Raw genomic sequence first — 25504 nt, forward strand, 5'->3', positions numbered from 1 at the left:
ATGTTGACGTGGGTGGCCATCTGGCCTTCTGTAGACTTCGGTGATGGTGGTATCGTGGCAGCAAGGCGTCGGCAGCATTTGGTTGGGTCACCTGGCAGTGTAAATGTCGGCAGTGGCGGCTGGAAGTTGAGACGACCGCAGTTGAGATGTAAACCCTAATTGGGATTAGGGTTACACATTTTGGTCTTGTAATTAGGCCTTGGGATTTAATATTTGGGCCTGTAAATAAATAAAATTATTTCTTAATATTAATAATAATAATAAAATAATTATAATAATAATTATTATAATAATAATAAAAATAATAAAACCGGGATAAAAATTTAATGTCTACAGTTACCCCTCTTTGCCCATTTCTTGTGTTAACAAGAATAGGTCAAAGACGAAAAGGCAATAAATTTTTGTTCAGTTGACTTCTCTTGGAAATGTTGAACAAGTTCTTCTCATTATGAACTTCTTCTTCCTCTTCAGATGAGTTATTCTCATTATGAACTTCCTCTGAAAATGTTGATCCTCAAGTGAGGTTCTTCTTTTATTCAACTCCATAGGAGATGAATCAAGCTAAAGTCGAACAAGTTCTTCTTATTATGAACTTCTTCTTCCTCTTCAGATGAATTCTTCTCATTATGAACTCTACCTGAAAATGGCTCTGCTGCTCTATCTCCTTTGTGATAGAATCGAGCAAAGGGTTGAACAAGTTCTTCTTATTATAAACTTTACATTCCTCTTCAGATGAGTTCTTCTCATTATGAACTTTCTCTGGAAATGTTGATGCTGATCTATCTCCTTCTGTGATAAAATCGAGCAAAAGGTTGAACAAGTTCTTCTCATTATGAACTTTTTCTTCCTCTTCAGATGAGTTCTTCTCATTATTAACTTCCTCTGGAAATGTTGATGCTGATTTATCTCCTTCTGTGATAGAATCGAGCAAAAGGTTAAACAAGTTCTTCTCATTATGAACTTTTTCTTCCTCTTCAGATGAGTTCTTCTCATTATGAACTTCCTTTGGAAATGTTAATGCTGATCTATCTCCTTCTGTGATAGAATCGAGCAAAAGGTTGAACAAGTTCTTCCCATTATGAACTTTTTCTTCCTTTTCAGATGAGTTTTTCTCATTATGAACTCTTTCTGGAAATGTTGATCCATCGAGTGATGGAAATTTCTGTTTCTAGTAAAACTGTCTCAAGCGAGACGAATCTTGTTTTAAGAAAAAAAATCTCAAGGGAGATAAATTATTGTTTTGAGTGAAATTGTCTCAAGCGAGACAAATTTTGTTTTAAGAAAAACAATCTCAAGTGAGATAAATTGTATTTGAAAACATCCTGCACTGAAGGTCTTATGGATGGCCCGTAGGACTTATAAATTTGGGAAATAATTTACTAAGTAAGAAACTTTGGAAATCGTTTTCTCACTATTCAAAAATTTCATTTTCAGAAAAGATTGAATGAGAAACTTTGGAAATCGTTTTCTCATTTTTCAAAATAACTTGTTGATTCGGTAACATGCCCCATTTTAAAATAATGATTCTTCTGTGGATTGCGTCCATCTATTCTTCAAATGTTTGTGTGATTCCTGCATTTGAGGTTTTGAATTCTACCTTCTTCTTGTAAGGTATTTTCCATCATAAATCTTCTTTTTCATTTGAAAACCTATAAAACTTTATGCTTGAATGCAATCAAATGTATCAATGTAATGCATTTTTTATTATACAAATGATGTTCTTATGAATGCATAAATGTTGATGCAATCTTCATTTGACTTCAAAGTGGTGAACTCGGTCTTTCTTCACTTAATCAAAAATGTCATTTCAAGCTGGCATTTATGATGAACCATTTGATCCAATTGCCTCTTTCTGTCTTCTTTGTTTCATTAAAGTATCAAAAGAAATGTTTCATTTGTGGAACTCTTGCCGTAATCAGAATTATGACCTTGATGCCCCATTTTTGTCTTTCATAACATCATTTTTCTTCATCTGGACTTGTGTAGAAATCCAATAAAATTTTCATTTTTGAAAAGAGACTCTATCATCTTTGAAGAGAGAATCTATCATCTTTGAAGAATGTAGATGTAGATATACTGAACTCAGCAGAGATTAATTAGGAGATCGTCGTCTGTTCTGATTTGACTCTTGAAACACATCATTAGGAGGATTTATCCTAATTCCTTTCATGTTTCCACATCTAATCAAATCTCGAATAAGGCAACTTCGACCATATCATGTCGAGATGTTTAACAACAACCTATTGTTCAATTTTAGTTTCTCTACTAGTTTCTTGTTGTTAAAATTTCAGTTTCCCTTCTATGGAAAGAAATCTTCATCATATCTCACTTCTAACCTTGGGGTTTAAGAAGAAAAACTTCATCTTGCATCAATAAATGAAAATCATATGATCATAACATTGGTTCAGCACCATAATCATTGGTTCATAAAACATTTGGCAATGCATTCATCCTTTCCTGTGGCTTCTACTCAGATGTTCGTAAAACATTTGACAAAATTTCAGCTTCCCTTCTGTGGAAAGAAATCTTCATTATATCTCACTTCTAACCTTGGGGGTAAATAAGTCAAAATTCATCTTGGGTCCATAAATTGAAATACCATATTAGTTCAGCACCATAATCACTGGTTCATAAAACATTTGGCAACACATTCATCATTTCCTGTTGCTTCTGCTCAGATGTTCGTAAAACATTTGACAACACATTCATCATTTCATGTGTTTCTACACAGATGTTCTTCAAACATTTGACAACACATTCATCATTTCATGTGTCTTCTGTACAGATGTTCGTAATACATTTGACAACACATTCATCATTTCATGTGGTTTTCGCACCGATGTTAGTAAAACATTTGACAACACATTCATCCTTTCCTGTGTCTTCTGTACAGATGTTCGTAATACATTTGACAACAGATTTATCCTTTCATGTGGCTTCTTCACAGATGTTTGCCAGTGAAGCTCTTTGCATAGTGTTCAAATCTTTTATATGATGTCACAAGACTACTTGAGAACAAACCTCAGTGGGAATACAAATAGGATGTTGGTGTGTTTCATGACCAAAAAGTTGGTCAAATTCACAAAATATGCTAATGTCGAATTGAATAATAGATACCAACTGATCTTGATATCATCTCGGGCAAGGGCAAGTGTGATACCGATCAGGTTTTCTTCCATAATGAGTGTTGTATGAAGTATAAACACATTAACTATAGGAGCCATGTACAGAAATAGGTCAATGGGATTCTTGCTGATGTAGATTAAACGCACATGATAAACCAAATAGATGAAAATTCAGTTCACCTCGACTGGCAATGATAACCCCAGTAACAATGGGAATAAGGGTAATATACATAATCTCGAGCTTCCCTATTCAATGTCATCAAGTAAGAAAAAATTGTTGTAAAAAAACAGTTTCGTAGCCCCAACAGTATGGTTGAAACTAACTGCCAGAAACTTCAAAGAAATATGTTCAATCATTACTGACACACAAAATACCAAACTCCAAGTCGAGATCTTGAAGAACTGAACCCTGGATTGAATGGTCTGCATGGGGATCATCTTTATCAATGCAACCTTGATGTGGCTTAACAAAGAATACGCTGTCATGTGACACATGGTTAAGAAGATTGGGTATTTGAAATCATACTTGTTGAATAGATATTTGTTAAACAATAGAACTCTAATGAAACTGCCTGATGAACGAAACAATTATGTATAGTCAACTCTACTATCACTGTTTCACTATTTTCATTCTTCATACATTTCTGTCTTATTGGAAATATTTGCTCCAATCAATGATCGTTCTGCAAAATGATATGGACCTTCAGCATGCCCCAACATTTTCTGTTATAAGCGTTCAAAATGCCTCAATATTCCTGATTATAATTGAAATGGGCTTTCAGCATGCCCCAACATTTTCTTCTTGCTAAAATAAGCCTCCAAGAATGCCCAAATATTCATATTGTTGTGAGCCTTCAAAATACCCCACATAGATCATTTCTGTTTTAATTAGGCATTCAAGATGCCCTAACATTCTATTTCTGTTTGAAATGAGCCTTCAAGATGTCCCACATGAATCTGCCTGAATTGGCCTTCAAAATGCCCCAACATTCTAAATTGTAAGGCTTGCTATTAACGTCTGTTTGACTTGAATATCATGATCTCCACGAGGTCCAATTTTGACAATGCACTGTTATGGGTACTTGTGGCTTTATTTGTGCCCCAAATTGTTTATCTTGAATATTCTCATTTTGGTGTCACTAAACAACAGTGTTGTAAAGTAATTTTAGGAATTCTCTTCATGTGGTCCCAAACTTAAGAAGTAATCAATCATTTGGACGAAAATGTATGAGATATGTGCCTCTTCTGAATGAGGTGCCCATTTTTTTGGATCTGGAGGGGTCTACTCGGACAGAGTGGTATAAATCGCTTGGTAATCCATTCCAGGTCGACAAAATGGCTTATCATCTTTCAGTTTTAAGATTCATGTTCCCAGGGGTATCAATATTCTGTCTCTTTTCTCTGGGATCGATGATGGAGAGATTGCCCTTTACCGGTTCAGCATACCTTTGAAAACAGATTGTGCAAGAACTGAATGATGATCGGTTGGAGCAATTGATAGTAGATTTGACGGATTTGACCTTGTTGTCGGTGGCATCCCATGTAACAACTTTACTGGAAGAAATAAACATCATCTGAATGGACTTGAGGATTTTTGTTAGTTTCTTTTCTTGTAATGGTTGTTATAATGATTGCCTCTTCTGTTGCTCAAAGATATATCCCACTCTTCCCGAACCATGGAAAGGTTTAGTTGATGATAAAACTGGTTATCTCTATTTTTGGAATCCTGTAACCAATGTTACCCTATATGAAAGGCCTACAAATGTAGAATATGTTCCAATATCTTATTTTGTGCCTATAAGTTCTCAATTTCAAGTTTAGCAATCTTCTGAAGGACATAATGGATATAATCCTGACAAGAAAAATGATCGGCATGGATGAAGCAACAATGATGTATCAAATCTTGAACCAGTATCATGGTATAACTAGAGTGCATATGGGGGACTTGTTCATTCCATAATACACCTAATGAGACTTATGGCTCTGTGATTAGAGGCTCTGCTAGAGGACATGGATTTGTAGATGGGGGAAGTAATTTGTCTGGTGAATTGCCATCAGCATGAGATAAGTGTCCCTTTTAAATAGGGTAATCTTTCTTGATGAGTGGCTAATAATGTCTCAGGAGATCGTTACAAGTTCAATTCTCCAGACTTTTTGGACTTTCATACCACTTGCTTTTAATAATGCTTTATCATTCTGTCATTGCTTATTCTTTTTCTACAATAGAGGTAGAATACGCAACAATTTACTTCAAGGACCTTCCCCATTTGAGATTGTCCTATTTGAAAATGTTTTTTCTCCTTTCTTTATCAAAAAATGAAAGAATTTTGTAAAGTATTATTTCTTACAGGTTCACAATAAAATCAAATCATAAACAATGAGTTTAATGAATATCAAATAAATCAACTACACTTTTAAATAAAAAAAATCATAGTCATATGTCAAGTGTCAAAATTATTGATTGATTTAAGGTGTAGGTTGATTCTGGTAAAGTAAGGTCTATCAGGTTGATCTAGCATATATGTCACTTTGAGCTTCCACTAACTTTAAAAAGTGGTTTTTATGCACATCTCATAGAGATACTTCTTGTTTCCAGACTCTCAGGAACGTCTTTGGGATGTGTGGTGCTTCATCAAAAGCTTAAGATCGTCTCTTATGTCGTTGTTGCACCATTCAATATTCGAGCCACCTTTTCAGGTTTTCGACTCGAATCCTTCTTTGGTTTCAAAACGTTATTTAAAATTTTACATCTTAAACCCCCTTTTATTATTTTTATATCATGTAGATTTTAAAAAACAAATTTTTGTAAATAAAAATCAAACTTGAGAAGCAGAATGAAATCTGAAGATAGTCTCTTTCACATAGAAATCCATGTATGATTAGAATGGACTTTTCAGGTACGTAACGTAGGCCAGGGCTTATGGTTACAAAAGAAATGGATAAAAAGGCCCAAACAAGTGTTTAAGGGTAATTGAACCAAGGATCAATTCATCCCGATGCCTTCAATCTTGCCTTGCTTGACTTGGATATGCTTTTCTACTTGTCATTGTTCTTTTGGATCCCTCTAGACTGTCAATTTTTGGTTTTATTTCCATTTTCTCATATCTTCATCATTTCTCACTCTTTTTGTTGAATATGAATCTTTGAACTAATTGCACTGGATCAACCTTGTAGCTTGAGGCTCAATGAGTCACCTATCTTGATTCAATTTTTTTTGAATGAGTATAGAACTTCAATTGCTTTGAGCACCTACTTTTCCTCTTGCATTTTGGAAATTCTTTTGTTATTCTTGAATGGATTGATCTTCAAGCACTTTGTATTTGACCTACCTTGTAGTTCAAAACTCTCTTCATTTCATGAAGATTTGTCTTCATAATTGACAATCTTTATTCCTATTAGCAGATATCCTTCTTCTTGCTCCCCAATGTGGAGGGTGATCCTTGATTAAGGTTGAATCAGAAAAAATATTATAGGCTCAAAAGGGGACAACAAGGGATGTATATATATATATATTTGAAAGGATAAATGAAACAATGTCGTTCGTCATCTCATACACAGAAGCCTTTGTACAAAGAGGTATCCCCAGGGGGATGAATATTCAAGATTAATCTTTATTTACATGAAAACAATGTAATTAATGCATGATATATTTATCTAAATCAATTTTTTCTTCTTCTTCTTTGAGTATGCCCCAATCACTCGAAATTATCTTCGATAAGTTGGTCCATGATGCCTCATATAGTCTCTTCTTGCGGGAAGATTCACGGATAATTTGAAAGTTTGGTTCTTTTGAGGTCTTTTGGTTTATGATGGTTTTGTATTTGGAAGGACAAATGTTTGACTTTTGAAGTCGTGTATATGGTGGAATATTATAAACCAATCAACTCTACCCACGAAGGTAAACATCTGGATTTGGTATCTCAAAAACAAGTAGAGACATGACTTTAGAGTCTCAGATAAATGTATGATCAAGATTTGGTTTTAGTAAAGGTCAAGTAATTGGCATTGGATGAGATATGGAATGTATAATTTTACCACTTTCCAGAGATTTATAATTCTTGAAAAATAATATTTAATCTACTTGATACTCAAAAATTTCAAAATTAAAATTTAATTTCTTGCTCATAACCATAAAAGCAACACAAATTTATTTATCACAAAGAGACAGAAAGGAACAAAAAAACATGTTTAAACAAGATGCTGAAAATATAAAGTACTACAGTGGTAGATAACAACTTCCACTTGTTTATTTTATTATGATCTATCATTCCTCAAATGTTGGGTGTGTACTTGGCCCATGATTTTCATCCTTATTTTCCCCTCATTTCTTGATCATTTCTTGTGTCAAGACTCCCTTGTCAACGAGCATCTATATTTATTTTAACAGTGGCCAACAACTCCTTGTTGAATGTCCCTTTACCCCCAAGTGAAAATTGTAAAAGCTATTTTGATCATAGCAATGGGCATAAGGTTTTGGTGACACTTTCACCAATCTTGGTGTAATATATACCTTTAACCAAATGAGGGTACAGATCTGAGATAGATTCTTGAAACACCTTCAGAGTTTTTCTCGCTCGAGAGATTTTCACTTTCCTTGATCATTCTGAACGACGAAATGCTCTCCTGTGATCGAGGGGGTTCTGGATGCTCATTTCAGCTATAATTGGGGTAGTATTCACCAGACTCTTTAAATTGCCCCTTGGGACCAAATCTTGAAGCTATCTTGAATTACCATGCTCCCTAATAGGTTCTTGATCATCAGACAATATTGCTTTGAACTCATCATTATCATTCAGAACCTTATTCACAACCTTTACAGTGGGATCCACTAAGGGTTTCTCTCCATGGATCATATCATTCATCATGTCCATTAACGTGGTCATTTGTTCTTTTGAATCAACCTGAAACTTTTTGGGCATGATCAGTCATTTCTTGTTGAGTCTTGATAAGTTGCTCTTGCAGTTTCTCGATTCTACCAACCCTTGCTAAAATCTCATTCATGGCTCTTATCCTTCTTTAGGAAGACCAAGTTAGCTCCATTTTGATTTCATAAATTCTGCCATGGAATTCTCCACGAATTATTCCACATTGTCATGATTACATGTATGTAAAATAGTTTGAAACAAAATGTAATTATGCAAAGATGCAAATACAACAATGAAAATGTAAAAATGCAAAGATGCAAATGCAAAAATAAAAATGCAAATTGTGCAATACAAAAGCAAACATAAAAGTTCAAATGTAAAAATGAAAATGCAAAGATGCAAAATGCAAATGCATGTATGAAAAGGTGTTTCTCAAGAGTGATCATCTTAAAACAAATTTCATTGAACACAAAAGTTTCGGTGCATCAAACAAAATTTTTACATGTAGAGGACAGCTTTCAGTTCTAACTTCAACAAAACTTTACATATAGGGGATAACTTTATCTCATAATTTCTCTAAAGCCAAGTTAGTTTCCATTCATGCTTAACAGTTGAATTATCAGTCTCCTTTAATTCCTTGTCAAGTCAGCTAAGTCTATCAGCTTATAGGCCATATTGCCTGTCTGGACTGCAACTTCTTCCATGACATTCTCTTTTTCTTTTCATCTTTTGTGTCAACCTTCGGAGTTGTAGGCAATGTTTCTCATTATCCCTTGTAAGGGAATCTTTATGGTGACGGAGTTCTTTGATAAGATGTTCATGTATGTCATAACTCTTTTTCAGTTTGGTGACCCCTGTTATCCACTCTTCTGGGGTGTTTCCTATGCCAACATTTTGAAAGGTTTGACTAATCTTTTGGAAATCTTCATGCTTGGTTTCCATTTTTGTGCTCAATTTCTTGTTTTGATCCTTCAAATAACATGCTTGAGCTTCATAAAAACCTCCTTTATTCTGAATGGCCCGACTGATACTTTTACCGTAGAATACTTTTGGTATCAATCTAACTGGATCTTTGTGGAATACTTTTGGTATTAATATAACAAGATATTTATGTGCATAGCTCTCTTCTATCCTCAAAGTTCCCTCAGGATGTCATTCCCTGGTTGTGTCATATTTTGCTTGATCATAAAACTTTTTGTCCATTTATGAAAACTTTCCAATTTGATGAACAATATTTCAAATCAACACCTTTTGGTTATGCCATGATCATGCAATGCAAATACAAGAAATCAATATAAATAAGTTAGAACAAAATAAAATGTATATAAAAAATAAAAAATAATATAAGGAAAAAAATGGAAAGGAAAAAAATCTATCTATCAAGGTATAAATCCTAACCTCATACTTTCTAGTTCCATCCTTTGTTTGGAAAATTTTACCTAACTGCATGATTTATAGTTCCATCCTTTGTTCAGAGAGAAAAATAATAAATTAAATAAATTAAAAGCTAGAGTTTATTTATCCTTTGTGTACACCTATGGACAGGGTTTTAGTATTGTCTTAGATCAGGAGAATTTCTAGGGTTTATTATATGCATGGTTTCAGTTCTAGGAGTAAAGGTACTCGAACTATCTTTGTTAGTGCCCCCTTAGGCTGCCAAACCCTCAATCTTAGTCCATCACAGACTTAAACGGATCAAAATTCGAGGAGATACATTTCCCTATGCCTGACACGTAGAATAAATTCTTACGAAGACGTCGCTTTCACTCCCACTTAAAAGGGAAAAGAGCTCGGGTATATAGCTTATGTTTATGTAATGAAAGTGTTTTGTGTGAGGAGAAATATTAACACAAAAATTAATATCTAAGAAGTAATTAAATATAAATATACAAGGGTATAAAATAAATTGAAAGAAATAAAAAGAATCATAAATTAAATAAAATTGGATTCTCAATTTCTAATTATAGAGAAAATATATAATCGACTTAGGTTTGACCAATCCCCAGCGGAGTCGCCAAGCTATCGTAACTAGTTTTCGCCCGGGTACGAATTTTTACTTGGCGGGAAAAGTAATGTGAATAAATAAATGGTTTTTAATAAAATATTTTGGGATTCGCCATCGACCTTTTGGGTCAGGTAGGTCGAATACGTAAAAATCATCTTTTAAAAGAGTTTTTAAGAAAACATTAGTTAAAAGATAAATTGGTCTGCGTTTAACCAAAAATTCATTCTTTTTAATAATAAAAAGGCATTCGTGGTCGGTTACATTTGGGGAAAGATTAGCACCCCCACAACACCCAAAATTGGTCATTGTCGATTATAAATTGTCTCTAATAGTAGAATTTAAGAATTCACATATAAATTTAATTTATGATCCTATTATTTCGTATTTTAATCGGATGATTCTAAGGAAGAAAAAGATATTAAATAATTTTTATAAATTATAAATAAAATAATTATTTATTTAATACATCAGAAAAGGACATCTAGTTACTTTAAGACTGTCATTTCTTAATATTTGAAAAATAAATAAATATTAAAAATAATAATTTTTGTCTAAGAAAAATGATGATACATAAAGATGGGGGTGTAGATGATGACGTTACACACCGTATAAAGGCGGGATGGCTAAAGTGGATGGCTGCTACTGGAGTTTTGTGTGACAAGAAGGTGCCTCTAAAACTTAAGGGAAAATTTTATAGAATGGCAATAGGACCAGCGCTGATGTATGGATCAGAATGTTGGGCAATCAAGAAGGATCACGTAAGGAGGATAGAGGCCGCAGAAATGAGAATGCTTCGATGGGAATGTGGTAGGACACTGTGGGACATGACACCAAACTCTGTTATTAGGATGTCCTTGGGGGTGGTGCCTGATCCGAAAAATTGAGGGAGGGAAGACTACGGTGGTTTGGACATGTCCTTAGGCGAAAACCGTCAGATGCGGTTAGGAGGGTTGAGTCGATTATAGTCGATTGTGCCAGAAGGAGAGGACGACCAAGGTGGAAATGGAAAGACTGCTTGAGATCTGATTTGAAGGATTTAGCCCTTACCGAGGACATGACCTCTGATAGGAAATTATGGAGACTTAAGACCAGGGTAGCCGAGTAGTGCGGGTCACCCATAGTGTGTATCATCTCTGTCTTCTTTTAATGCCTTTGTAGTAATTTCCATGACTTATACTTTTTTTTCGTTTCTGTCATTGGAATTTTTGAAGGCTTAGAACTAGAGTAGAGGAGTAGTGTTGCATTAGTTTTAGGTTTTAAACCCATTTGACTTTATTCCTCCTAGTAACTTGCTATCGTTGACTTATGTGTATCATTCTCTTCATGTTTTCTCTTTTTAAATTTAGTTGAGTCTTATGTTTTCTGTCTATATGCAGAAAATTTTATGCAAGGAGTTCAACTATTTATTTATTTATACATGCATTGCATTTTATCTTTATTTTTAATTGTCTGACTGCCGGAGGTCTTCCACCGAAGCTGCTCTCAACCTGGCGTTGGGGGCAGCCTACTACCCTAGCTCCCCCTTACCCCATTACATATGGGAATAGGGTTTTGTTGTTGTTGTTGTTTGTCTAACAAAAAATAATTTAATTAAAACAATATGTATTTTCTGGTTTTTATAAGTAAGATATTTATTTATTTTTAAAATACTAGAATATGACAGCTAGTTGCTTTAAGACTGCCATTTTCTTTGATATTAAAAATAAATAAATATTATTATTTAAATATATATATATATATATATATATATATATATATATATGACTAATATAATAATAAAATAATAATTAAAGTAATAAATTAAACATATTGAAATTGAAATGATAATAATACAAATTAAATTGCAATTAAATAGTGACTAAAATAAATAAAATTAAAAATATAGTATTAAAATACATAATATATAAATTAATAGACAAAAATGAAAAATATTAAAAAATCAGTAACAAAAATATAAAATATAAAACCTAAAGATCCTAATTTGAATTATTAAAAAGATATGTACTAACAATGCAATTTAGCCTTAATATTAATTATTCGGGTTAAAATAAAATTTATTAAAATTACCAGGGACTAAATAAAGTATTTACCATAAATATGTATAAAATACAGATAATGACTAAACTATAAATAAATAAAATATAAAGACTAAATTGAAATAATTAGAAGTTGATTGCAATGACTAATTTGTAAAGAATACAAACTAAGAGTGACTGCGGACGAGATTTTCCCATGAGGGAAATTACACAGGTACGCTCCCCAAAACGGCGTCGTTTGGGAAGGGGTTTAAATACCCTTTTAACCGGCTCTTTAAGCCATTTGCTTTCATTTTTTTTTCTTTTTCATTCTCTCTTTATCAGAGAGAGAATATTTTTCTCTCATCTCTCTCCTAAAACCTCCGCCCGGAGGGAGCCCAAGCACCAATCGATCGCCGTGCTCCGGCGTCGATGGCCACCGCCGACCACACCAAATGCTTCCTTTTTTTAACCCTAGTGCCGAAGCCGGCCTTTACTCCTCCTAAAATTTCTTAGATCTCCATAGATATAAGAAAAACCGAAGCTTTTACCTCGTTTAGAATAGCGTCTCCGGCGATGGTTTGAAGGCTCTCCTTGGTGGTAAGTCTCTCGGCTTCTTTTCTTTCGGTTTGTATTTGTCTGGGATCGTTGGTGTAGTTCTTGCAATGTCTTTGGTTGTTGGTTGTTGTTCCAGTATCTCCCTCCGTTTCTTTTATTTCGCAGGATCAGTAATGGCTTTATAGCCTCAATGAGGCTCTCGTTGGACCCGATACAAGGGTCAAGTTCGGTGAGTCACCAAACTATGTGGTGACTCACCATAACGTTGACGTGGGTGGCCATCTGGAGACTTCGGTGATGGTGGTATCGTGGCAGCAAGGCGCCAGCAGCATTTGGTTAGGTCACCTGACAGTGTAAATGTCGGCAGCGGTGGCTGGAAGTTGAGGCGGCGGCGGCTGAGATGTAAACCTTAATTAGGATTAGGGTTACACATTTGGGTTTTGTAATTGGGCCTTGGGATTTAATATTTGGGTTTGTAAATAAATAAAATTATTTATTAATAATAATAAAATAATTATAATGATAATTATTATAATAATAATAATAAAAATTTAATGTCTACACCTTTGATTTCACTCATCCAACAGTTCTAAATCTGTGTAAAACTAAAGAGTTTTACATTGTGTAAGTGGATCGTAACACACATTTATGTGTATATATATAGGGTTAAAATTCACTTACACTGTGTAAAACTCTTTTAGTTTTACACCCTTTTATGATCATTGGATGAGAAAAATTAAAGGTTCGGATTAACAGTAAAAATAAGAAGATATTCATTGGGAAAAAAAATAATCTTAACATTTAATTTCCCTCAATCCAATGGTCCAAAAAAAATGTAAAAACTTTGAGTTTTATACCGGGTATAAGTGGATATTAACCCATATATATATATCAAATTGTATTCTTGATTACGTGCCAATAACTCTTCAAGTGGAAATCCTGCAATTTGAATGGAGAAGGATTCTCATCCACGAAAAACGCCACTAACTCCCGACAAATACATGAATTTAATCCCAACTTGTTTTGTTTATTGCCTACCTAATAATCACGTTAGAACTCACAAGAGCATAAACCTGCAAAATGAATTAACAATATATTAAAACTTATTTAAATATAATTATAATATAAGTATGTCCGGAACTAACACCAAATTTTTTTTATTTCTTTAAAAAAATCCTTTTTAAATTTTGTAAATAAAACATTAAAAGTAAAACTAATATAATTTTATAAAAATGATTGACATCATTTTAAGAAAATTGACACCTCAAAATTTATCTAATTATTTCCACCCACTTAAAAAATTATTTTTTGAAAATTTGATTTTCCAATCTAAATTATTTATTAGCCCTTAAATATAAAAAAATTGATAATATGGATTTATAAATTATTAAAAAATCATATTAAAACCCAATTTTTAAAGAGTTTCAATCATTTGGTATTGAACACTCATGCCCTTGACATATGTGGTGCTCAAACTCGAAACCTCGAGAAATAACAATAACTCTTTAATCATTTAGGTCGCTTTATTCATACTTATTATAATATCTTTAGAAGTATTGATAAATATTATCTCCATATTCATTATATATACACAGTGTTATAAGTTAATCAAGCTTAAAATCAAATTAAAATTTTAGGGAATATTTTTTATAAATTATCCAATATTTTTTTAAGTTAATATTTAATTTAAATTTATTGTATGATATAATCTTATAAAACAAATTTGTTACGTAAAAATCAATGAATTCTTAGCTCAATTGATCAAAAGTTGAGATCTTTGAAGACCCAATTTTATTTCTCACTCTATGTAAAAATAGCCATTCATACAGTGTTATAATTTTGCATGAGTCTAGTGTTATAACTTATAGCCAGAAATGACATTAAAGCATAACAACATTCGAAATGAAAAATGAGCATAGCAAGCAAAACATACCTCATGTTTCATACTTCACCCAAGATTTAACATCTTACCTTTCCTTATTAATGTTCGTGTTCGTATTTATGTTCGTGTTCATGTTCGTGTTCGTATTCAGGTTCATATTAACATATTTCATGATACATATCACACGTGTTTCTTTTTAGACAATATTTTCCGTTCTTTACATAGAAAATTACGTTGATAGAAATTATCTCTAGTGCTTGAACCTCATTACCCTTACAATCTTTAGTGCTTGAACCTCTAGGACCTCTAAAAATAACAATTATCTCTTTAACCACTAAGGTAGCTTATATCATGTTGCTAAAAAATCAATTTAATCTCTCTATCATGTCATCATTCATATGTGGACTATCACATTAGTATCGTTTATCATCATATTAGCATTACGGATCTTCACATTAATACTATTAATTATCACGTCAATATTGTAACAATTAACATCAATTAAAAAATAAACTTAATATAATTAAATAAGTTAAAAATTTTAATATAACTAAAAAATATATATCAAATTACTGATTTAGTTTACTTCAAATACCTTAATTTTTTTCTTAAGTTGTGAGACATTGTGAGGGCATAAAGCTGACATAATGGTTTGGGTTTGCAGTCCGCATTCCATGTGCCCGCCCACACACGATCCACTGAAACTGTTTGGTTAGAGATAGATGTTGGGGTTCCCATTTATAAATATCACTCTCCCAGGTTATTGGACATTTTGTGTTCAAAGAACCACGTTTTCAAATCAATATTAAAATCATATATTCAATTATATCCCACCATTTTGTTCCACACTGACAATTTTACTTCGAACAATTAAGTACCTATTTCATTTAATTTGGGGTAAATTATACCTTCAGTATCTAACTATCAGTTTTGATTCGTTTTAATACATTCAGTTGTTTTAAAACCAAAATTAAAGTTTAGTTTTTATTTCATTTTAGTATATATCCTTTTAGTTTTTATTTCATTTTAGTATCATATCGTTAAATACTTTAGTTTTTGTTTCATTTTAGTACCTCCGTTCAAAATTTAACGTTAAGCTTTGAACAAATTGAAAGTTTAGGTACTAAAACAGCCAAAATTGATAGTTTAGGTATTAAATGTATTAAGTTTTTAATGGTGAGTACTAAAATGAAATGAAAACCAAACGTTAGGTATATTTTCAAAAAAATTGGAAGTTTAGATACTAAAACGGACTAAAACTGATAGTTTAGATACTAAATGAGTAGTTTATTCTTTAATTTAATTTGATGTATAATTTAAACAAACTAAATAACTAAATTTATATTCAAATTGATCAAATCATGATACAAAGAATCAAAGATGAACTTTAGGGGACCTTAGAGTTTTATAAGTTTAACCTGTCCTAAACTTTAAAAATATTGTTCTCTTAGCATATAATTTTGTGTACGTCTCTAAAAGAACGATCGAAATTTAAATGATTCAACGGTTTAAATTTTTGGGTAAATTCAGTATCAAAATATTAGTCTTGGTCTATTTAGTACCTAACTTTCATTTTTTTAAAAATCATACCTAAAGTTTAGTTTTTATTTCATTTTAGTATCTTTGTTTAAAATTTAACTTCAAATTTTGAAAAAAAAAGTTTAAGTACTAAATTGGATCAAAACTGATAGTTTAGGTACTAAGCACGTTAAGTTTTTAACGACGGGTTACTAAAATAAAACAAACGGTATGTATGATTTTAAAAAAAATTAAAAGTTTAAGTATTAAAACCGATAGTTTATATACTAAATACGTAGTTTACCCTTTTTTTAATTTGTCAAATTTATGTTGACTGGACTCAAAATCAACTAAGATAATCATTTGATGCTCTATATGGGCAAAATAGGTCAAAAGACCCTGCTTGCTCAACATTACCTACAGAAAAGCATTCCTTTACTTTGATTCGTGGATAAAGGAAATGAAAACCTTACGTTAAAAACTTGTTTCCTTACTGCAATTAAAACCGTGTGAAGTAAAAAGACAGATTTGTTGAAGGGCAGAGGCCAACATACCAAACTATTTACGGACTGAATTGTAATTTCGGTGTTGCTTGAACCTCTCCATGTAACTCTTCCCTTTAAGAAGAGTGAAGGCTCCTCAATGTTTTTAAACCTCAGTTTCTATTTAAACTCCATACCAAAAAAGAAAATACCAACATTTGTTTTCTGGTTTATAAGAGATGTGGACAACTCCAGGAAGAAGAAAGGTAACCAAAAATACCATTTTCAAATTGAAAATCCATCTGCTTTATTCATTGCTCTTATGTTAGCACTTGTTCAATCCGCAGGTTTATGGTAACATATTATTACTGTTGGAAAATAGTCAAAATCGGTGGGCATAAAAATCTGATTTTTTTCGGTGCAATAATGCACCGAATGGGGAAGCTGTAAAATGTTGAATTTGTTGGAATGAGATAATTCACATTTAGTCATTGAACTTTAGGGTATTTATAAGATTAGTCCTTAAGCTTTAACTATAAATACCCTAGCTCATTTAGCTTCAAAATCATCCTAAATCATTTCTTTCTCCCAATACTAGAGAGCTTTCTTGTGAGTAGTGAGTGTTTTGTAAACACATGTAAATGTTTTCTCTTAGTAAAAGATCTGCAACAGTCCGGAGACGTAGGCATAATTGGCTGAACTAAGTTATCAATTTCGGGTATTATTTTTCCACTTTTATTTCGCATTCTCAGTAATCTGGTTATAGGGAAATTACTTGTACTCAGTTTATTTCCCAACAACTGGTAATCAGAGCTTTTGGTTGCGAATTTTGTCAATTTTTTGTGAGATTACTATTCATTACTATTCACATGAATAGTGAATTTTGTGAATAGTAAAAAATTTGTCGGCGATACGAATTTGTCGACGGAGATGTTCTAATACACGGTGGTTCGCAAGAATTGTCAGAAATGATCCAAACGAAGCCAGATTCGAGTGGGAGCGATGGCTATAGACAAAGGGAAAGTGAAAATTGAAAAGTTCGATGGTGCGGACTTTGGCTTTTGGAAGATGCAGATTGAAGATTTTCTGTACCAGAAAAATCTATATCAACCTCTCTCAGGAAAGCAACCATAGGGCATAAAAAAATGAAGACTGGGCTCTTCTCGACAGACAAGCCCTCGTAGTTATCCGACTGACGTTATCCCGCAATGTTGCTTTCAACATAGCAGAGGAAAAGACCACGGCGGGTCTTATGGCGACTCTCTCCAGTATGTATGAGAAGCCATCTGCCAACATGACAGAGGAGACAAGTGATGCCATGATTTTAAGCGTCAACAGTCCGATTGAATCATGGATCTTGGATTCAGGGGCATCTTTCCACTCCACCCATGCCAAGAAATCATTGAGAACTATGTCAGTGGTGATTTTGGGAAGGTTCATCTAGCTGATGATGAAACCTTAAAGATCGTCATAAAAGGAGATATTCGATTAAAGTTGCCAAACCAGACCACCTGGACGCTGAAAAGAGTGAGACATATTGTAATACCCCAAAATTTTGGATAATGGCCAAAATGAAAATTTTGAATGTTTGATGGTTAAAGTAGAATAATTGAGAAAAAGTTTAGGGAATTAAGTGGTGATTTTCCCAAAAAGAATTTTATTTCATAAATAGATTTATTTAGTGGCCAAATTATAAATTTGATAAAGTTTGGTGACCAAAGTATAAACTTTGAAAAGTTTAGTGATCAAAGTATAAACTTTGAAAAGTTTAGGGACCAAAATGTAATTTTAAAAAAATTATATATGAGTCACGAAAATAAGTAAATAAAAATATTATTTTCACATTTTTAAAATGTTAAAAAATAATATTTAATGGTTTAATTCAATGTTTAATTTGAATTGTTTGATTAAAGTGATTGAATTATAATTTTTGGAAATTACAAGGACAAAACAGTAAAGTGGAAAACTAATTTGTTCATCTTTTGACTATTGAAAGATGACAAGGCTGATATTTATCTGATTTTGAAGATGATAAGGATATGTATCTTGGTTTAATGGTGATTTTAAAGTTATATTAAGGGTATATTGGTATTTTCTCAAGTTAATGATTAAATATTATTTTAAAAGATGATAAGCATGATATGAATCTAAAATATCATGCTAAATGTTCATCTTCTCCAGCATCTTCACGTGAGAAAGCTTGAAGGTAAGAAAATATTTTATTTTCAATTTTTGAGCTAATTCCTTTGGAATTGGGGTTATGTAGTGAAATAGGAAAGTGATCTACGCGAAAAACGTTATCATTTGGTACCAATATTGCTTTATAATTTTGTTGGATTTCAAAGATCCCAAATCTAAGGGTTCGTGTTCATATAAGGGATCATGAAGTTGATGATGAATCTTAATGTTTTTGAGGTTGTAGATTCATATTCAAGCTTGATTGATGGTTATAACATGTTCAATCTTCCTAGAATTAATTCTATAAAATTTGTCCAACTATCAAGTTGGAGAACTTTGTGTTTTGATGAGAGATAATTAGGGATTTGATTGTAGAAATGTTTTAAGGTTGATTGAAAGTTGATTTCATGCTTGAATCGAATCAAAATCATGGAAAACCTAGTTTTGATCTTTAAACCATTAGGCTTTGGTCTTAAAGGATGAGAAAAAATATGAAAAAATTATATATGGGTTGGGAATGATGAAGGAAATATTCTACAAGCCTTAGAAAAATTGGGGACCATTTCATAATTTTTGAAAAGTTGGAGATCAATTCGTAAATTTTGGAAAATTGATGGGTTGTTGTGTAAGTGTTGTATAATTGATGTACTATACTGGAAATTATTGATTGGAATTTAAATGAGTGTTATATGTGAAAAATGACTATTTTGGAAATTTGAAAAGATTGATGATTTAAGTACAACACTTGCATAGTTGGGGTACTTAAATGTAATTATGGCTTTGTAAAGCATTTGTATGATAGTAATTACAATGCTGGAATTTTGGTATTAAGAATTTAAGTGATAAAATGGTGAAGGACCATTTTGTGTAAATTGGAAAAGTTGGTTCCAATGTTAAAAGGAATTATTAAGTGTTTAATATTTGGTAGAAATGAAGTTGTTATGGGATATGTTTATGTTAGTATAATGCTAACATATATATCATTGTGAATTTGTGATTTATATATAGATCATGATTGATTTGCGATTGAAGCAAGTCAAGTATAAAAAGGGTTTATTGTGGAACATAGTGAGGCACATATTGTGGATTTTATAAAGTGTCAAGGTGAGTGCAATACATGCATGAAATTATACATGGATGTTTTATACATCATCAGGAAGACTTGCGATAAGTCAACCTTATTTATATCAGCATGATATATGTTATTTTTATAACTTCGACAAGACATTGAAATATCACGGTATGAAATCAAAATGCATTGATTATGAAATATGTGATATTTTACCATGAATGTTTTCAGGTATGAACTGCCCAATGTTAACTATTGATAATATACTTTTCCATGGATGAATTGAATAAAATAGACTATATGCCCAAGTAAGTCATTGAGGGATAGGGTATAGTTGGCATGCCATAGAGTATAGCAACTGCATGTTTATATTACACTATAGTGTGTAAGGGCACTAAGTGTACATGGTGGGCATGACCTTATGTGTAATACACTTCGGTGTATAGTGGGTACGACCTTATGCGTAATACACTTCGGTGTATATGGTGGGCATAACCTTATGTGTAATACACTTCGGTGTATATGGTGGGAACGACCTTAGGTGTAGCACTACGGTGCAAATATTACTCGAATACCCAGGGTCCTCAGGGTTGTATATTGGGCTATAGGCTATGGATTATGGTTTATTGCTTAATAAATGGTAAGCATGCAAATAAGCTTACGAGCTTATGGAATATTGGCAATTATATGGGTAAAAATAAGCTTACGAGCTTATGGGACAAATGATAATTATTTTGGTAAAATAAGCTTACGAGCTTATGGAAATAAATGGTAAAATATTGGATATGCAAATAAAATGATGTTATGGCATTTTGAATTTGACATTGAAAATCATGCATGAATTGTATTGCACTGATTATTGTTTTTAATTGCCTCACTAAGTATATACTTAGCGTATGATGGTTTTCACGCGTAGGTAAAAAGCCAGTAGTGAAATAAAGAGTTTAACGCGACATCAAGCATCGAGGTGTATATTTTCAATATTAGTAAGACATCCTAAGATGTAATGTTGACTATATTAGTGGCATGTAATTATTAAGTTTTACTTGCTTTGATGAAAGGATAAATTTTTATGAATTTATATGTATAATGCTGAATTTACTATTCACGTCACTGTAGTAGTACATTGGTACACTGTTAACTGTTCACGGTACTATTCATCACTATTCATAAAAAATCTTTTGAATTAAATATGCTATAAAAAAATATAAATTATATGATATGATATTTTATAATATCAATTACCATTTTAAGAAAATAAATTTTAAATCGCTGTGTAAATTGGATAATGGTTTTCGAAAATTCGGGTGACATCTATATCTGTATAGGTATAATTATACGGGTTATGGGTGTTACACATATTCTTGGCCTCAAAAGAAACTTGATTTCTGTAGGACAGCTTGATGGAGAAGGATATAGCACAACCTTTTCAGGTTGTGAATGGAAGATTACCAAAGGAGCACTCGTCATTGCTCGTGGTAAGAAGACTGGTACTCTTTATGTAACCTCAAATTTAGAGAATATCATTGCAGTCGCAGATGCTGATGGAAAATCAAACCTATGACACCAAAGGCTTGGACATATGAGCGCGAAAGGGATGAAGACGCTTTTGTCAAAAGGGAAGCTGTCGGATCTAAAGAATGTAGATGTCGGACTATGTGAAGATTGCATCTTTGGCAAACAAAAGAAAGTCAGTTTTGCAAAGATTGGCAAGAGGCCCAAGGCAGAAAGGTTAGAGTTGGTTCATACTGATGTATGGGGACCATCTTCAGTTCCATCTTTTGCAGGCTCACTATATTATGTCACCTTCATCGATGATTCAACAATGATGGTATGGGTCTATTTTATGAAGAAGAAATCAGAAGTCTTTAATACTTTCAGAAAATGAAAGGTCATGGTGGAAAATAAGACTGGTTCGAAAGTCAAGCGGTTGAGGTTTGACAATAGAGGAGAGTACAGAAACAGTAGATTCAGAGATTTCTACGCAAACAATGGGATCAAGATGGAGACAACAGTTCCCATGACACCGCAACAGAATGGCGTAGCAAAGCGTATGAACAAAACTCTGAATGAACGTGCCAGAAGCATGAGGATTCTTGTTGGATTGCCCAAATTTCTATGGGCTGAAGCTATCAACACTGCAACTTACCTGATCAACCGTGGGCACTCAGTTCCTTTGGATGACAAAATACCAGAGGAAGTTTAAAGCAAGAAAGAAATAAACCTTTCACACTTAAGAGTGTTTGGTTGTATTTCTTATGTACACATAGACTCTGCTGAAAGAAGTAAACTTGACGCCAAGTCCAACAAATATGCCTTTGTTGGTTATGGTGGTGATGAGTTCGGTTATCGATTTTGGGACTATGAAAATCGAAAGATCATCAAAAGCAGAGATATCATTTTCAATGAGAATATGATGTACAAAGACAGGTCAACCATAGAATCAAGTAACTCCAATACCGAAACTGAAACAAAGGAATTTGCTGAGTTTGAGGAGATTTCTGGAAATGATGTTCAGATTAGTCCTGAAGCAGTTCAAGAAGAACCAGGAACACCAGAACTGAGACGTTCCTCCAAAATTCTTAAACCAACCCAGCGTTATTCGCCTTCTTTGCACTACTTGTTGTTGATTGATAATGGTGAACCAGAGTGCTATGATGAAGCAATGCAGGTGGAGGATTCAGTCAAGTGGGAGTCTTCCATGAAAGATGAGATGGACTCGCTTATGTCAAATCAGACATGGGAATTACCTGAATTACCACCAGGCAAGAAAGTGCTCCACAACAAGTGGATTTACAGGATCAAAGAATAGCACGATGGGAGCAAACGCTACAAAGAGAGATTGGTTGTCAAAGGTTTTCAGCAAAAAGAAGGTATTGACTACAATGAAATTTTCTCTCCAGTCGTGAAACTGTCTACAATCAGACTTGTGTTGAAAATTGTAGCTGCATAAAATCTACATCTTGAGCAGTTAGATGTAAAGATAACTTTCCTTCATGGTGATTTGGAGGAAGATATCTATATGAGACAGCCAGAAGGCTTCATAGAGGCAGGCAAGAAAAACCTGGTATGCAGGTTGAAGAAGAGCTTGTATGGTCTAAAACAAGCTCCTAGACAGTGGTACAAGAAGTTCGATAGTTTCATGAGTAGCAGTGGTTTTACCAGATGCCAAGAAGACATGCTCGTTGCAGCCTCAGACATGCTCGTTGCAGGCTCAGACATGCAAGAGATTATAAACTTGAAGCAAAAAAATTTCAAAGCAGTTTGCAATGAAATATGGGAGCTGCAAAGTAGATTCTTGGGATGAGGATTAAGAGAGACACAAAGTCGGGGACTTTGATGTTATCACAGGCTGAGTACATCAACAAAGTACTCTCCAGGTTCAACATGCAAGATGCTAAACCAGTAAGTACACCTTTAGGTGTTCATTTTAGACTCTCCAAAGAACACTCACCAAAGACGGAGGAAGAACGTGCACACATGGTGAAGGTGCCATATGCCTCAGCAATTGGAAGTTTGATGTATGTCATAGCTTGTACTAGACCAAATATTGAATTTGTTGGCATGGGATAATTCACATTTAGTCATTGAACTTTAGGGTATTTATAAGATTAGTCCTTAAGCTTCAACTATAAATACCCTAGCTCATTTAGCTTCAAAATCATCCCAAATCATTTCTTTCTCCCAATACTAGAGAGCTTTCTTGTGAGTAATGAGTGTTTTGTAAACACCTGTAAATTTTCTCTCTTAGTAAAAGATCTGCAGCAGTATGGAAACATAGGCATAATTGGCTGAACTCCGTTATTAATTTCAGGTATTATTTTCCACTTTTTTTTCACATTCTCGCTAATCTGGTTATAGGGAAATTACTCGTACTCAGTTTATTTCCCAACAACTACTTGGGATACTTCTAGTTTTGATTAATATAGATGGTGCTGCAAACCGAGAGGTGAAAGTTTTGGACTCATCGGAAGACTCGGTAGCAGGTTGCGGCAGAAGGTTCAGTGCCTCCTTGACAGATTTTAGTCGTGTTGGTGATGGGGTAACATCAAATACAATGGCTTTTCAGGCTGCTGTTATTAGCCTCAGCCAGTGTGTGTCGTATGGCAGATCTTTGCTCTTCATTCCGCCGGGAAAATGGCTAACCAGTAGCTTTAATCTTACCAGCCATTTCACTCTGTATCTGCATAAGGATGCTACTATTCTTGCTTCACAGGTTGGAAAGTGTCCGTTGCAATGTGTATTTGAATTTTTATCCATCTTTGTGAGTTTTAATTGACTCCTTTCTTGTTCATGTTCTATGATGAGAGTGAATGGGCTGTTATCGACCCTCTACCGTCCTACGGTCGAGGAATGGATGCAGCTGGCGGAAGGTACATCAGTCTTATTTTTGGAACCAACCTCACCGATGTTGTGATAGCAGGTATCCGGGTCCATAATCATTGTCGATGAGATTTATCGAAACGAAATATTAGATTTATCATGTGTACTTAATCATGGATTTCCCAACATTTTTTTCAGGAGAAAATGGAACTGTTGATGGTCAGGGTGTGACCTGGTGGGAGAGCTTTAATACACAAGGCCTTACCTTATTGAGATAATGTACTCACAAGATGTTCAATCTCTAATATCACATTGATGAACTCCCCATCTTGGAATGTTCATCCTGTTTATAGCAGGTTTTTTCCCCTGATTGCTTAATGTTTTCTTCAACATGTTGTATAATGTTACTAAGTTGCTTGATATGAAAAAAAATGCAGTAATGTCGTAGTTAAATGGTTAACGATCCTCGCATCGGTGACTTCTCCGAATACCGATGGGATCAATCCAGGTGAGAAAGTTGACAATGAATACTGAAGATTAAATTTCATAGTCAATGTTAATAGGCTTTGTTTTCGCTTCCTGTTGTTCTTTCAGACTCTTCATGAATACTCGGATTGAGGACTGCTACATTGTGTCCGGAGATGATTGTATAGCCGTTAAGAGCGGCTGTGATCAGTATAGTATCAAATTCGGCATGCCAACAAAGCAACTAGTGATCAGACGTCTCACCTGTATTTCTCCTTTCAGTGCGGTGATTGCACTCGGTAGCAAGATGTCCGGCGGGATCGAGGACGTTAAGGTGGAAGACATCACAGGCATCAATTCGGAGTCGGCCTAACGAATCAAGACCGTCGTGGGAAGAGGGAACTATGTCAAGGACATATATATGAGGAGGATGAGTATGAAAACTATGAAAATGGTGTTTTGGATGGAAGGGAACTATGGCTCTCACCCTGACAACGATTATAATCCGAATGTGATCCCGGTTATCCGGATTATAAACTTCCGAGATGTTGTTGCGGAGAATATGACAATGGCAGCTAGATTGGAAGGGATTCTAGGGCATCCATTTTCTGGTATATGCATATCTAATGTCACCATTGAGCTAGCAAAAAGGCCAAAGAAGATTCAATGGAACTGCACTGAAATTTCTGGGGTTTCAAGTGATGTTACTCCCAAGCCATGCAATCTGCTTATGGATCAAGGGCCAGAGACTGCCTGTAACTTTCCGGAGGAGGATTTCTAACTCTAAAATGTGCTCTTTACATGATTTGACAAAATAAGTGATGATCAAATCTCTTCTTTATGAAATAATGATAGTAATATCATCAAAAATGTCAAACCACTAAATTAACATTTAAGCATAGTTTTACTTGAAATTATTGCAAGACACTATAATAAACCCTTTCTAAATTGAGGTAGAACTCGTGTATTGAAAATGGGTGATTGTAAATAGAGTTAATTTTTTACAAGAACATGGTGAT

At 33.7% G+C, this 25504-nt stretch overlaps 1 pseudogene; it reads left to right on the forward strand.

Annotated features, from left to right (window-relative positions):
• LOC120173001 lies at positions 1–25266 on the forward strand (annotated as a pseudogene).
• Positions 25267–25504: the final 238 nt, after the last annotated feature.

This window comes from Hibiscus syriacus, unplaced genomic scaffold (genome assembly GCF_006381635.1).
Source record: "Hibiscus syriacus cultivar Baekdansim isolate YM2019G1 unplaced genomic scaffold, ASM638163v2 tig00111937_pilon, whole genome shotgun sequence".
Classification (NCBI taxonomy): Eukaryota; Viridiplantae; Streptophyta; class Magnoliopsida; order Malvales; family Malvaceae; genus Hibiscus; species Hibiscus syriacus.